Source organism: Trachypithecus francoisi, unplaced genomic scaffold (genome assembly GCF_009764315.1).
Source record: "Trachypithecus francoisi isolate TF-2019V2 unplaced genomic scaffold, Tfra_2.0 Lachesis_group3, whole genome shotgun sequence".
Taxonomy (NCBI): domain Eukaryota; kingdom Metazoa; phylum Chordata; class Mammalia; order Primates; family Cercopithecidae; genus Trachypithecus; species Trachypithecus francoisi.
In genome coordinates this window covers 119956572-119968594 of record NW_022681468.1, presented here as the reverse complement: position 1 = coordinate 119968594, position 12023 = coordinate 119956572, and the positions used below count along the sequence as shown (strand labels likewise).

General features: G+C 48.4%; 1 protein-coding gene and 1 non-coding gene across 4 annotated transcripts in view; one reads left to right on the top strand and one right to left on the bottom strand.

Moving 5' to 3' along the window:
• Nucleotides 1-12023, top strand: part of PAQR5 (progestin and adipoQ receptor family member 5) — a 115122-nt gene that overhangs the window by 21879 nt on the left and 81220 nt on the right. The window lies entirely within an intron of this gene.
• Nucleotides 3362-3489, bottom strand: LOC117071903. The gene has a single exon (XR_004432628.1). It is a non-coding gene; the product is annotated as a small nucleolar RNA SNORA77 (small nucleolar RNA).

Below are 12023 nucleotides of genomic sequence, written 5' to 3'. Positions count from 1 at the left end.
CACCACGGGCACAGCAATGACCAAGACAAGCTCAGTCTGTCTTGACCCGATGGAAACCAGGACACTGGCATCTAACTGAAGTTTGCAAATGAAACGATAGATACCCTTGTACTGGAACCCAGAAGAGAGTGGAAGCTAATTTTGCCCTAGAAAACATTACAGAGCAAGTGACATTTGCCTTTAGCCATAAGAAAAGGAAGAATTTTGTCAAGAAGACAGGATTACATGCTTGTAATCCCAGCACTTTTGGAGGCTAAGATGGGAGGGTCACTGAGCCCAGGAGTTCAAGACCAGCCTGGGCAACATAGCGAGACCCCATTTCTACAAAAATAAAATAAAGTAAAATAAAAAATAAAACTAGCCAGGGCCAGGTGCGGTGGCTCATGTCTGTAATCCCAGCACTTTGGGAGGCCGAGACAGGCAGATCACCTGAGATCAGGAGTTCGAGACCAGCCTGACCAACCATGGCTAACATGGTGAAACCCCATCTCTACTAAAAATACAAAAACCAGCTGGGCACGATGGTGGGCATCTGTAACCCCAGTTACTCAGGAGGCTAAGACAGGAGAATTGCTTGAACCCAGGAGGCAGAGGTTGCAGTGAGCCGAGATCGCACCGCTGCACTCCAGCCTGGGTGACAATAAAACCAAAAATAAAAAACAACAAAAACCTAGCCAGGCACTGTGGCATGTGCCTGTGGTCCAAGCTACTCAGGAGAGAGGCTATGGTGAGAGGATCATCTCAGCCTAGGAGGTGGAGGCTGTAGTGAGCTGTGTTTGCACCACTGCACTCCAGGCTGGGTGACAGAGTGAGACCTGGAAGAAGAAGAAGAAGGAGAAGGAGAAGGAGAAGGAGAAGGAGAAGGAGAAGGAGGGGAAGGGGAAGGGGAAGGGCAAGGGGAAGAATTTCATCAAGAAGAGATGGAGGAAGAGATGTCTCATCCAGTGCAAATAGCAAGCACAAAAAGCACATGGGGGTGGGAAGTTCCTGGTTCACTAAGGACTGAAATGAGAGGTGGGCGGGTATATGGCAAGGCTGGTGGGAGGTGGGACTCAGGGACTGTGGAGGGCTTGAGGATATGCCCTCCTAAGGAGTGGGGTTTTCCAGGGCCTACTGCTGGGGACTGCACTATTTTCTTGTTTGAACATAAAACGTGGACCATGGGGCAGGAGAACAGAACCTTGCAGGAACAACGAGAAGGATTTGGATTTCCAAGCCCTTCCTGGAAGCCCTCTGTCCATTAGGCTAAGAGTCTGCCTGGATCTCCATGAGTCTCCAGGGATAACACAGAAGCTGGCACACAGTGAGTGCTCAATATAGGCCTACTAACAGATGGCCTCTGCCATTGCTCCCAGTGAGAGTGCTCCCACCGGCCTCCACCTTCACACAGGGTGGTGAGGGAGGGATCCTCCTCTTTATGCCTTTGGCTCAGGGAAATGGGGTGGCTTTTCCAAATGCATGAGCTGTTAGGCTTTCGGACTTGGTCCCCAGCTTCCCTGAATGGCCAATGGTGCTCCTGGGCCAAATGGGAGCACATAGAGTAAGGCTCACCTGTGACCTTCTCAGGTGGGTGTACAAGCAAATGCCAGCATTTGCAAACCATGGGCTGGCTGACACAATTAATCCCTTTAAGACTGGCCAAGAGTTAGAGGAGTCATTCATTTATTTTCTTCTAATAGCATTGGCTTAAAAGAAAGAAAGAGAAAGAAGAAGAAAAAAGAATTCACATGCTCGTTGTGGATAAACCCTGTTGTTACAGAAACGGAGAAAGAGTAAAGCAAATCCCTAGATTTTCTAATCTACCACTACCATCTAGAGAGAGCCACAGTGAACAGCCTTCTAAATTTTCTTCTGTTCATAAATACGAAGCAGTTAAATGTAACACCATTTTATATAGACAGTATTACAAGATTTAGGCTGTTCTATAACCTGCTTTTTTTCATTTAACGACTTGTCATGACACCGTTTCCTGTCAGTTACCACAGATCTGTGCCATTTTTAATAGCCCCACGGTACAGTTTTGCATAGATGTGCCGTAAGTTACCCAGCCAGTTCTCTGTTGCCAGAAATGTGGATTGTTTTCCATTTTTCTCTGCAATGTGCTAGGGAATATCATTCAGCTTTTTAAGATGTGTAATAATCGCCTAGCAGTAAATATTTAGAATAGCTGGGATAGCTAGGGCTGAAAAAAAAAAAAAGAAGAAGAAGAAGAAGAAGAAGGAAGAAAAAATGCTCAGTACACTCAGAGTCCTAAGCCAAGCTGGGAGGTCACCATGGCAATCCCCTGCCATCCTCACACAGGGATCGCCCCTTTGCCGTGGCTCCAGCCAGAGAGGTGGGTCAGAGCTGGAGGAGAAACAGTCTGTTTTCAAGCGGTTTGATAAACCAAGGGCAGAAGGCACAAGAGAGAGCATTAATGCAGACCTGAGACAGCTTAAAATGCAATGGTGATAATAGCCCTTTATTGAGTCCTTGTCATCTGGTAGATACCATGGTTTTTTATCCTCACCGGAGCTGTTGAAACTTTTATGATGCTCATTTAAGTGATTAGAAACTCAGAGACTAAGGAATCTGTCCAAGGGCACACAGTAAATGATGGAGCCAGGGTTTGAAATTAGTCTGCATTCACTCCTCAGCATTCTCCTGGCCACCAAAATTGGGGTGGCTAGCCTCTGTCTCATCACCATCCCTGAGGCTCAGGTCCTCTTTTCCCAGTCCCCCTAGAGCATTCATTCCCACCTCATTCATATGCAGCTCACACCAATTCTTCATCTGGCCTCTGTTTTCTGGGCTCCACTCTGGCCTCCTGCCACTCCATACCCTGTATACTTCCACGCTGAACTACAGACAGGACCTTGAATGGCACTCCCTCTTCCTACCTCCATGGCCCTGTCCTGCTGTACCCTCAACTCTCCCCCATAACTGTGGCACTCCTGTTGACTCTTCAGGACTGATCCCAAGCTTTCTTTCCTTTTTTTTTTTTTTTTTTCCTGAGGTAGAGTCTTGCTCTGTCACCAGGCTGGAGTACAGTGGAGTGATCTTGGCTCATTGCAATCTCTGCCTCCCAGGCTCAAGTGATTCTCTTGCTTCAGCCTCCCAAGTAGCTGGGACTACAGGTGCGCACCACCATGCCCGGCTAATTTTTGTATTTTTAGTAGAGATGAGGTTTCGCCATGTTGGCCAGGCTGCTCTCGATCCTGGTCTCAGGTGATCCACCCGCCTCAGCCTCCCAAAGTACTGGGATTACAGGCGTGAGCCAATGCACCTGGCCCCAAGTTTCATTGCTTCAAGAAGTCTCCCCTGACTCCCTAGCATAATGCCCTCCTCTGTGTTCCCCTAGAGGCATGACCACTATTTTTTAAGCTCTATCTCCAGGCAGCTGCATTGCCCTTATAAGTCAGGCGGCCACAACACGCTGGAATGTTTGTTTTTCTGGAAGAGGGAACGAGCGCCCACCTGGCGATGCAGCCAGATGCATAGTGAGTCTGCGATAACCACTGCTTTACTATCAGATATGCCTTGTGGCAATTGTTAGTGCACATCTACACTAGAATGTGAGCTCTTAAGGGTTAGAACTGTTGTGTCTGCTTCTTCATCCCCATATCTTTCCTACCATAGCTTTGGATATAGTAGGTATTCAGGAAATGTGTGCTGAATGAATGAATGAATGATCAAGCATATTCCTGCCTACTCTTCATTTCTGCTACCAGCCCCAGGGCAGGTGAGAACTCGGACTACATTAACCCACGCAGCCTACCAAGTTCCCTGCCTCTCACCTGGCTGCTTCCTGACACTCCCCAAACACCTGACCCCTCCTGTCTCCTTAAGCCTTGTCTACCTCTCCTCCCACCACAGTTTCTACTCACAGCCATCTGCCTGGGAAACTAAGGTTCTGGGTGAACCCTTATCATTGCCTCTACCACATCATCCCATGAACCCACTTTTTCTTATCCCTTCGGCTCCTCTGTCTGTATTCCTCTCCTTGGTGGGACCTCAAGTATTCCGTGGACTTTGAAAGTCACTTTTCTCTCCCTCTGAAATTTATCTGCAGCCTCAACTTCTTCTCCAAGATGCAGTCACATATTTTCTTAACTGCAAATACGTGCAAATCAAACTCAACTTGTCTGAAAACTGTCCTGGTTTTCCTCACTTTCTTCATCATTTCCCATTTGATATCATCATTTTCCAGCACCTGGGGAAATGGTGCTCCAGAGACGCCAGCCAAATTTGCCTGTTTCTCTGTGATCAGACACCTGACTTTTATCACCAGGGTCCCAAACTCCCCAAAGCTCCCAGCCAAGCCTGGCAGGAGTAGTGGGGCCTCAGCAAACCTAAGGGTGAGTACCCATGTGAGGGAGCTGCGTCTCCTGGGCTGCAGCCTGTTCTTTCCATGTGCAAATTCAGCCCAGGGCTGTAGATCTTCAGATTTATCAATAGGAACTGGGAGCGAGGTTTTTTATATTGACAGCTCTTGGTCTTTTAATATTGGCCTTTTGTTGTTGTTGTTGTTGAGATGCAGTCTCACTCTGTTGCAGAGTCTGGAGTGCAATGGCATAATCTTGGCTCACTGCAACCTCTGCTTCCCAGGTTCAAGCAATTCTCCCTGCCTCAGCCTCCTGAGTAGCTGGGATTACAGGTGCGCGCCACCACATCCAGCTAATTTTTGTATTTTTAGTAGGGACAGGATTTTCCTTGTTGACCAGGCTGGTCTCAAACTCCTGACCTCAGGTGATCTGCCTGCCTCAGCCTCCCAAAGTGCTGGGATTACAGGCGTGAGCCACCGCACCTAGCCTTTTGTTTGCTTAATAGACTTTATGTTTTAGAGCAGATGTAGGTTTATAGAAAAACTGTGCAGAAGGCAGTTTCCATTCCCTCCCTCCCCACCCCCCTCTTATTAACATCTTGCATTCGTGTAGTATGTTTGTTAAAACTGATGAACCAACATGGATGCATTATTATTAACTATTGTCCCTCCTTTACATTAGGGCTCACGCTTTATGTTGTGCATTCTATGGACTTTGACAAATGCTTAATGTCATGTTTCCACCATTACAGTATCATGCTGGGTTTTTTTTCAGACAAGGTGTCGCTCTGTTGCCTGGGCTTGAGTGCAGGGGCAGTAACATGGCTCACTCGACCATGTTATTGGACCTCAGGCTCAAGTGATTCTCCTGCCTCAGCCTCCCTAGTAGCTGGGGCTACAGGCATGCACCACCACACTTGGCTAATTTCTTTATTATTATTGCAGAGATGGAGTCTCACTATGTTGCCCAGGCTGGTCTTGAACTCCTGGACTCAAGTGATCTTCCCGCCTCAGCCTCCTAAAGTGCTTACGGGTGTGAGCCACTGCGCCCAACCCATGCGAATTATTTTTTAAACACTTTAGGCATCAGAAGTCTCTGCTTTCTACACTCTTTCATCCTAGTGTGCCCCTCCTTCTCACTGTATCTACCCCACAGTATTCAGCTCTGTCCCCCTCTCTCCACTCCTTAGAGTTTCCTGTCCTCACACATGGTCAGCTTTTCATTTGTGTCATTTTTCTACCAAACTCTAAGCTCCTGGAGGCACTTGGAGGTTTAATTTAGAAGTCTCAGTCTCCCCAGTGCCTAGGGTGCTTTTGAGATTCACTAACATTCACCTGCAGGCATATTGAGCAAATGCCTGCAGATGTGTTGGCTCTGAGGCTTCCAGGAAGATGCTTTACGGCCTGTCGACAACAGAGAAAGTGGGAGCTTGTGGCAAGGGATGAAGACTTGGGCACATCTTCAGTGGCAGTGGCTGCAGGGAGGAGAGAGGAGGTGTTCCAGCAAGAACAGTTTTAGAGAGTGGAGAGGTGAGGACAAACGGTTTTGAGTTGGAGGACGCTTGAATCCTTGGGAGCTGCCCCCTAGAATGCCCAAGTTGGGATCTCAGCCTCCCAGGGCCCTCCCTCTCCTGGGAGAAACACTGAGGTCAGAGAGGGGAGGGGAGTTTATCCAAAGCCCCAGAGCAAGTTTGCGGCAAGCAAGCTCAGAACCCAGAGCTCTCTCTGCCTCTTGCAGCCTTCCTGGATGGAGACAGTCCTCCATCACCTCCACCTTCTTGATGAATGGCCTGTAAGAAGGGGGTGCCCAGTGTGGGGCCGAGGTTTTCTCCCCAAGCAGAGCAGAGAGAAAGCCCAGGATATGGCCAGCAAGCCGTGTGGGGCAGGACAGGAGGAGGTGAAAGAGCTGGGGTGGAGCCACATACTCCACCTTCCCCTTCCCCTGCCTCTCCCCAGCAGCAGCCTCCTCGGGAAAGAGTTTGAGAAGGAAAACAAATGCAAAACCCCTCCTCCTTAGTGGGGCTGTCCTCCCAGTCTCCCAAGGCAGCCTGGGTTCTCTCTCCCACGCACAATCACCCAGCTCTGCCCTAAGTAGGCAGAAGAGGAAACATACCTTCCAGTCGGCTAAAGGGACCCCAAGGGCTGAGTGGCTGTTCCCATGACATGCCCCACACAGTCACACCTCTGTGCCTTTGCTCAAGCTCTCCCTTCTGCCAGCGTGCCCTCTCCCTTCCCGAGCTGACAGACTCTTCATGCTCTTTCATGCTCCATTCACACGCCATCTCCTCTGTAAAGTGACCCTAAGCCTGCTTCCCCCACACGTGAAGGTGCCCTTACCCGGATGGTTCCACAGCACTTTTGTCTCCACCATCCACACAGCGTCTAGCACATGGGCTCATAAGTTTGTATGTCTCCCCTGTTCTGCAGGGAGCTCCCCCAAGGCCCAGGCTGTGTTTATTCCCCTGTGTCCCCAGCTGTCAGCAGAGCGCCTGGCACAGAGCTGATGCACCACATGGATGAGGGGATGAGTGGACGGACAGATGGATGAATAGCCAGTCTCTGAGTAGAACAGTCAACATGTTCCATTGAGTCTCTTTTTTTTTTTAGACGGAGTCTCGCTCTGTCGCCCAGGCTGGAGTGCAGTGGCATGCTCTCGGCTCACTGCAACCTTCACCTCCTGGAGTCAAGTGATTCTCCTGCCACAGCCTCCCAAGTAGTTGGGATTACAGACTCCTGCCACCACACCCAGCTAATTTTTTTGTATTTTTAGTAGAGACAGGATATCACCATGTTGGCCAGGGTGGTCTCAAATTCCTGACCTCTGGTGATCCGCCGGCCTCAGCCTCCTAAAGTGCTGGGATTACAGGCATGAGTTACCTCATCTGGCCTAATTTTTGTATTTTTAGTAGAGACAGGGTTTCACCATGTTGGCCAGGCTGGTCTCGAACTCCTGGCCTCAGGTGATCTGCCCACCTCGGCCTCCCAAAATGCTGGGATTACAGGTGTGAGTCACTGTGCCCAGCCAAGCCTCTTCTTCTATAATGAAAATAGATCTAGGTCCTGTCTTTCAGGAATCTAAATTGTGGCTACCAAAATGACAACACTTAAAATAATCAGAGAATGATATAAATCAAGCTAATGATAATAATGACCTTTGATTGAGCTGTTTGCTGCCAGCCACGCTCTATGCAAAGAACCTTATGTACATTATTTCATTTAATCTTCATGCAGTTTATAAGCTAAGGACAGAGAGGCTGAGAAAGCTAAGAGCAAGGCTGAGAAAGTTAAGCAACATGTTCAAGGCACCAGTCAGTGAGTAGAGAAGCCAGGTCTGAAACCCAGAACAGTGTGACCCTGAAGTCTGGTCTCAGCCACTTCCCTACAACTAGAGGTTTCAAGGAGGAGGAGAGCAGCAGGAGAGGAGTCTCTGGAGCCCATGTCCCTCCTGGAAGAGGCTGACTGTGGGCTGGGCCTGAAAGGCTGCCAGGGAAGTGGCCAGCTAGATGGTATTGGAGGCTTGGGGGCAGGCCTGCAGCCTGGCCAGCCTGGAAAGACTCCCAGGGAGTTACACGGGATGGGAGTGGGGGTGGCCATTATCCCAGCCTCACCTGAGTGGCCCACAGTGACATGGATGGCAACCCTTCCTTAGGGCCCTGCCAGGTTCCTGTTGCCTCTCCCTCTGTCACCCCTCCCTCTGGGTCTGCAGAGGAGAAGCAGGCCCATTGCCTCCCGTTTGGCCTGGTTGCCTTGGGTGCGGACTTTACCCAAGTTGGAGGGCAAGGCCAGTGCAGCCTGTAGAGCCACTTTTCCCTGGATCATGCCTGCTGAGGGAATGCCTCTCCCAGCCACCGGACCAGTTTCCAGTTTCCAGGGTGGGGCAGCCAGGCAGAAACAGGTTTCTGTGAAGTGACACTCCCTTCATTCACCGACTGGTAGCATGACTCTGTCCCACCACTTGGAGCCATGCCAACAAATCCTGCCCTGGACTGGGGATTCCGTCTGGACACCAGGTTACCCTGGGAATGTGGCTTTGCCCTTGTTCACCAGGCACTGTAGGGGCTGGTGGTTCTGAACCTTTCCTGGCTCACAGATGTCACTGAAACTTCGTTGAAAGCCATGGCCCCTGTCCCCAGTGACAGACACACACACACACACATTTACACTCACTCACACATAATTTAACCTATAATTTGATAAACTCCCTGAGGCCCATCCATGGATTTTCATGGACCTCAAGTTAAAAACCCCCATCCTTGAAGATAGAGAGTAGATTGGTGGTTACCAGAGGCTGGGAAGGAGGTGGGGGATGAAGGGCAGAAAAAAATATATAAATATATTTCCAATCACTGAACTAGATGGTAAATTATATATGTATATTTTACCTAAATTTCTTTTTTGTTTTTTTGGAGACAGAGCCTTGCTCTGTCACCTCGCTCTGTCTGATTGTCACTAGTGCAGTAGTGTAATCTTGGCTCACTGCAACTTCTGCCTCCCAGGTTCAAGCAATTCTTGTGCCTCCCAAGTGGCTGGGACTGCAGATGTACACCACCACACCCGGCTAATTTTTTGTATTTTAGTGGAGACAGGGTTTCTTCATCTTGTCCAGGCTGGTCTTGAACTTCTGAGCAGGCAGTCTGCCTGCCTCGGCCTCCCAAGGTGCTAGGATTACAGAAATGAGCCACTGCGAACAGCCTTGATTTTTGTTTTTTAAATCATCCTAAAAGTTTTTGCAGCTGATGGCTCACTCTCCTGAATGTGTTCTTTGTAGTAACAGTAGCCACAATAGTAACCGTAGTGGTAAATACCACTGGCATTGATTCAGTGTTTTGTAGTTCATAAAGTTTGTTCACATCTATTATTATTTCATTTTAGCTCCCCCATAGCCCTGTCCAGGTAGGTATTAATATGTTTATTTTACAGATGACAAAAATGAAAGTCATTTGGAACAAGCCCAGCCAAATTCATACCTAGGAGATGGTAGAGAGGAGATCTGACCTTGGTGACCCCAAATCCCAAACTCTATATGCCTCTCCTCATCTTCATAGAACATTCTCCAAGCTTAGGCAGTCCAGGGTACTTGTTACCATACACTAGGGAATGTTAGTGAAACTACCTTTGCAAAATTATGACTGAGACAGTGAAAGAGATCTAACTTAACTGACTCCATCTTGCTTCTAACCCCAAGCTGTCTTTGTTCACTCCTGGGCATAGGCTGAACTAACTTTGGGAGAAACTTGGTTTGTAGTGTATAGTTTAAACAAAAATGGTAACAGCCCTTTCCCAAAGGAGACCTCCTTCTTGCCTGGGGACTAGATTAACATTAGCCAAAGGATTAGAAATTATGGTTTAGGAGTCATGCAGTTGGAGGCCACAAGATTCTGACCCTCCCTAGACTGCTCCTAAGATCAGCCCTTGGGATATTTTGCAGACCCTGCACTTGATGGATCAGCTGGCACCACCCAGATCAATGAACTGGCCCCTCTGATCTTGTGGCTCCCCACCCAGGAACTGACTCAGTGCAAGAAGACAGCTCCGACTCCCTGTGATTTCATCCCTGACCAGCACTCCTGGCTCATTGGTTACCCAGCCCCCCACCACCAACCAAGTTATCCTTAAAAATTCTGTTCCAGGAATGCTCGAGAAGACTCATTTGAGTATAATAAAACTCCGGTCTCCCACACAGCAGGCTCTGTGTGAATTACTCTTTCTCTATTGCAATTCCCCTGTCTAGGCAGGGGAATCGGCTCTGTCTAGGCAGAGGGCAATGTGAACCCCTTGGTCACTTACAAATCTGGTGGCTCATCCGGGATTGCCCTTGTGGCTACCTGCCCATGGTTCAGTGGCCTCACTCCAGTGATGGATCCAGAAGCCAGCCCAAGCAGCTGCCTAGTTCTCTTGGACTGGGGCTGACTCTGGTACTCTCTGTACTGGTGGGGTGCTGCCAACCCAGTGTGCATGGATCTAATTGCAATGGAGAAATAGTCCTGGGGTGATGTCCCTTAACTGTAGCCCTATCACAGGGTATCTGTGTAGCCCCATGATGGGGTGTCTGTCTGTAGCCCCACTGTGGGGTGTCTGGATTGGTGAGTATCCTAGGTGCTGTCAACGCCTCCTTTCTTCTCCCCACTGGTTCTGTAACCCTATGGTGTGGTGTCTGTAGCTCCACCATGGGGTGTCTTGTGTCTGTAGCCCCATTGCAGCGTGTCTGTTCAGCTCCTGTGCGGTCTCGGTTGCCTCTTTCTAGCTAGTAGGAAGAGTCTTGGTTTGAGAGACTTACCCTCAATCAGGAAGATTTTGAGGAGGTTTCTCAGATGGATAATAGGAGGATAGTTTGGAAGGGATACTCTTGGAGTTCTTGGTTAGGGATCTGATTTGGAAGGCTTTCGGTCCATCTCATCTTTATGTGTGTTTGCATATGTGGAAGGGATCTCAGGAGGGGTTGCTAATGGAAGTCCAGCAGGTCTAACTCAGAGAACGCTCCTTATTTGTCTGGTTACATTTGGTGAGCCCTAAAGAAAGCTCAATAGGCCTGTCTCTTGGGGTGACTATCTGGTCTTTGCCTTGCCCAGAGATCTCATTATGAATTACCCTTTGGAGGTCGTCCCTCCCCATCTGGAGTGGATCAGAAACAGGGAGCAACAGGAAAAAGTTTGAGCTTTCCCGGGCTGATATTGGGTGCTGAATGAGGTGACTCATGTCTGTTTTGTTATGTGTATTTTGCTGGGATTCAAAATGTTAATTTGGTTCCCCACGCAGCCCACTGGGCAGCATCTTGCAAATTAAGAATGTTGCCTATGGTTCCATAAAACAGCAAAGTGGCTTTTTTTTTCTCTTGTAAAGTGGCTTGAACCCCACAGCTATAGCACAAGTGAGCAGGGTCATCAGAAGCCACTCCGTTCTTCTGGAAGCTGCAGAGAAAGGGAACCCAGAAACCTGGTATGACAGCAAAAAGGGTAAGAAATTCTTACCAGCCAAATTTCTGGTCTCTCTTTCTCTGTCTGGGTAAACAGTAAACTATTGATCTCTTCTGCAAAGGTTTGACTAATAGAAAAAAGGATTTGTGAGATTAGTCTTAGGCGGTAGCCAATCTGCTGTACTTTGTGCAAAGAATTTGTCTTTCTATGTTCTGTAATGGAGAGAGGGGTATCACAGGATAGAATGTGGGTTTAAGACCCATATAAGCTCACTTTTCAAGCCAACTTGGCAGGCTGGTCAGTTACAAACCTTGCTACGGGTCCCTGAAACCAATACTGGATGAAATTTCTCTGTCTTGCTTTGTGTCCTTAAGAGCTTAACTTTGTGACCATGTGGGGACACTTTCTCTTGGTTTCTGCCATCCAGAGGACAGGAATTTTGGGGTTCATGTCATAGTCCTAAAAAATTTTTCTTGAGCAGTTAAAAGCCTGTGCAAGCTTGAAATTGGTTTTTCTAATCTTCTGGGGAGAGCGATAGAAACTGCTCAATGCTGTAACTCAGTAGTTGAGGCTTTGCATTTTGACAATGGCGGCCTGGGTTTTAGTCTTGGCTTCCGGAATGATTCCTTTCTGGGTTTTATTTATGAAACTCTGCCATTTATCGAGGTTCCCCCGTGCTGCCCCACCCCAGCCAACCCATGGATAGCTTCTGATTCCCTGTCTTGAATTTTCCTTTCTCTAAACTACCCTGGGGGAGATTCTAAATCTTGTTAAAAAACAAAAAAACAAAAAAGAAACTGCTTACC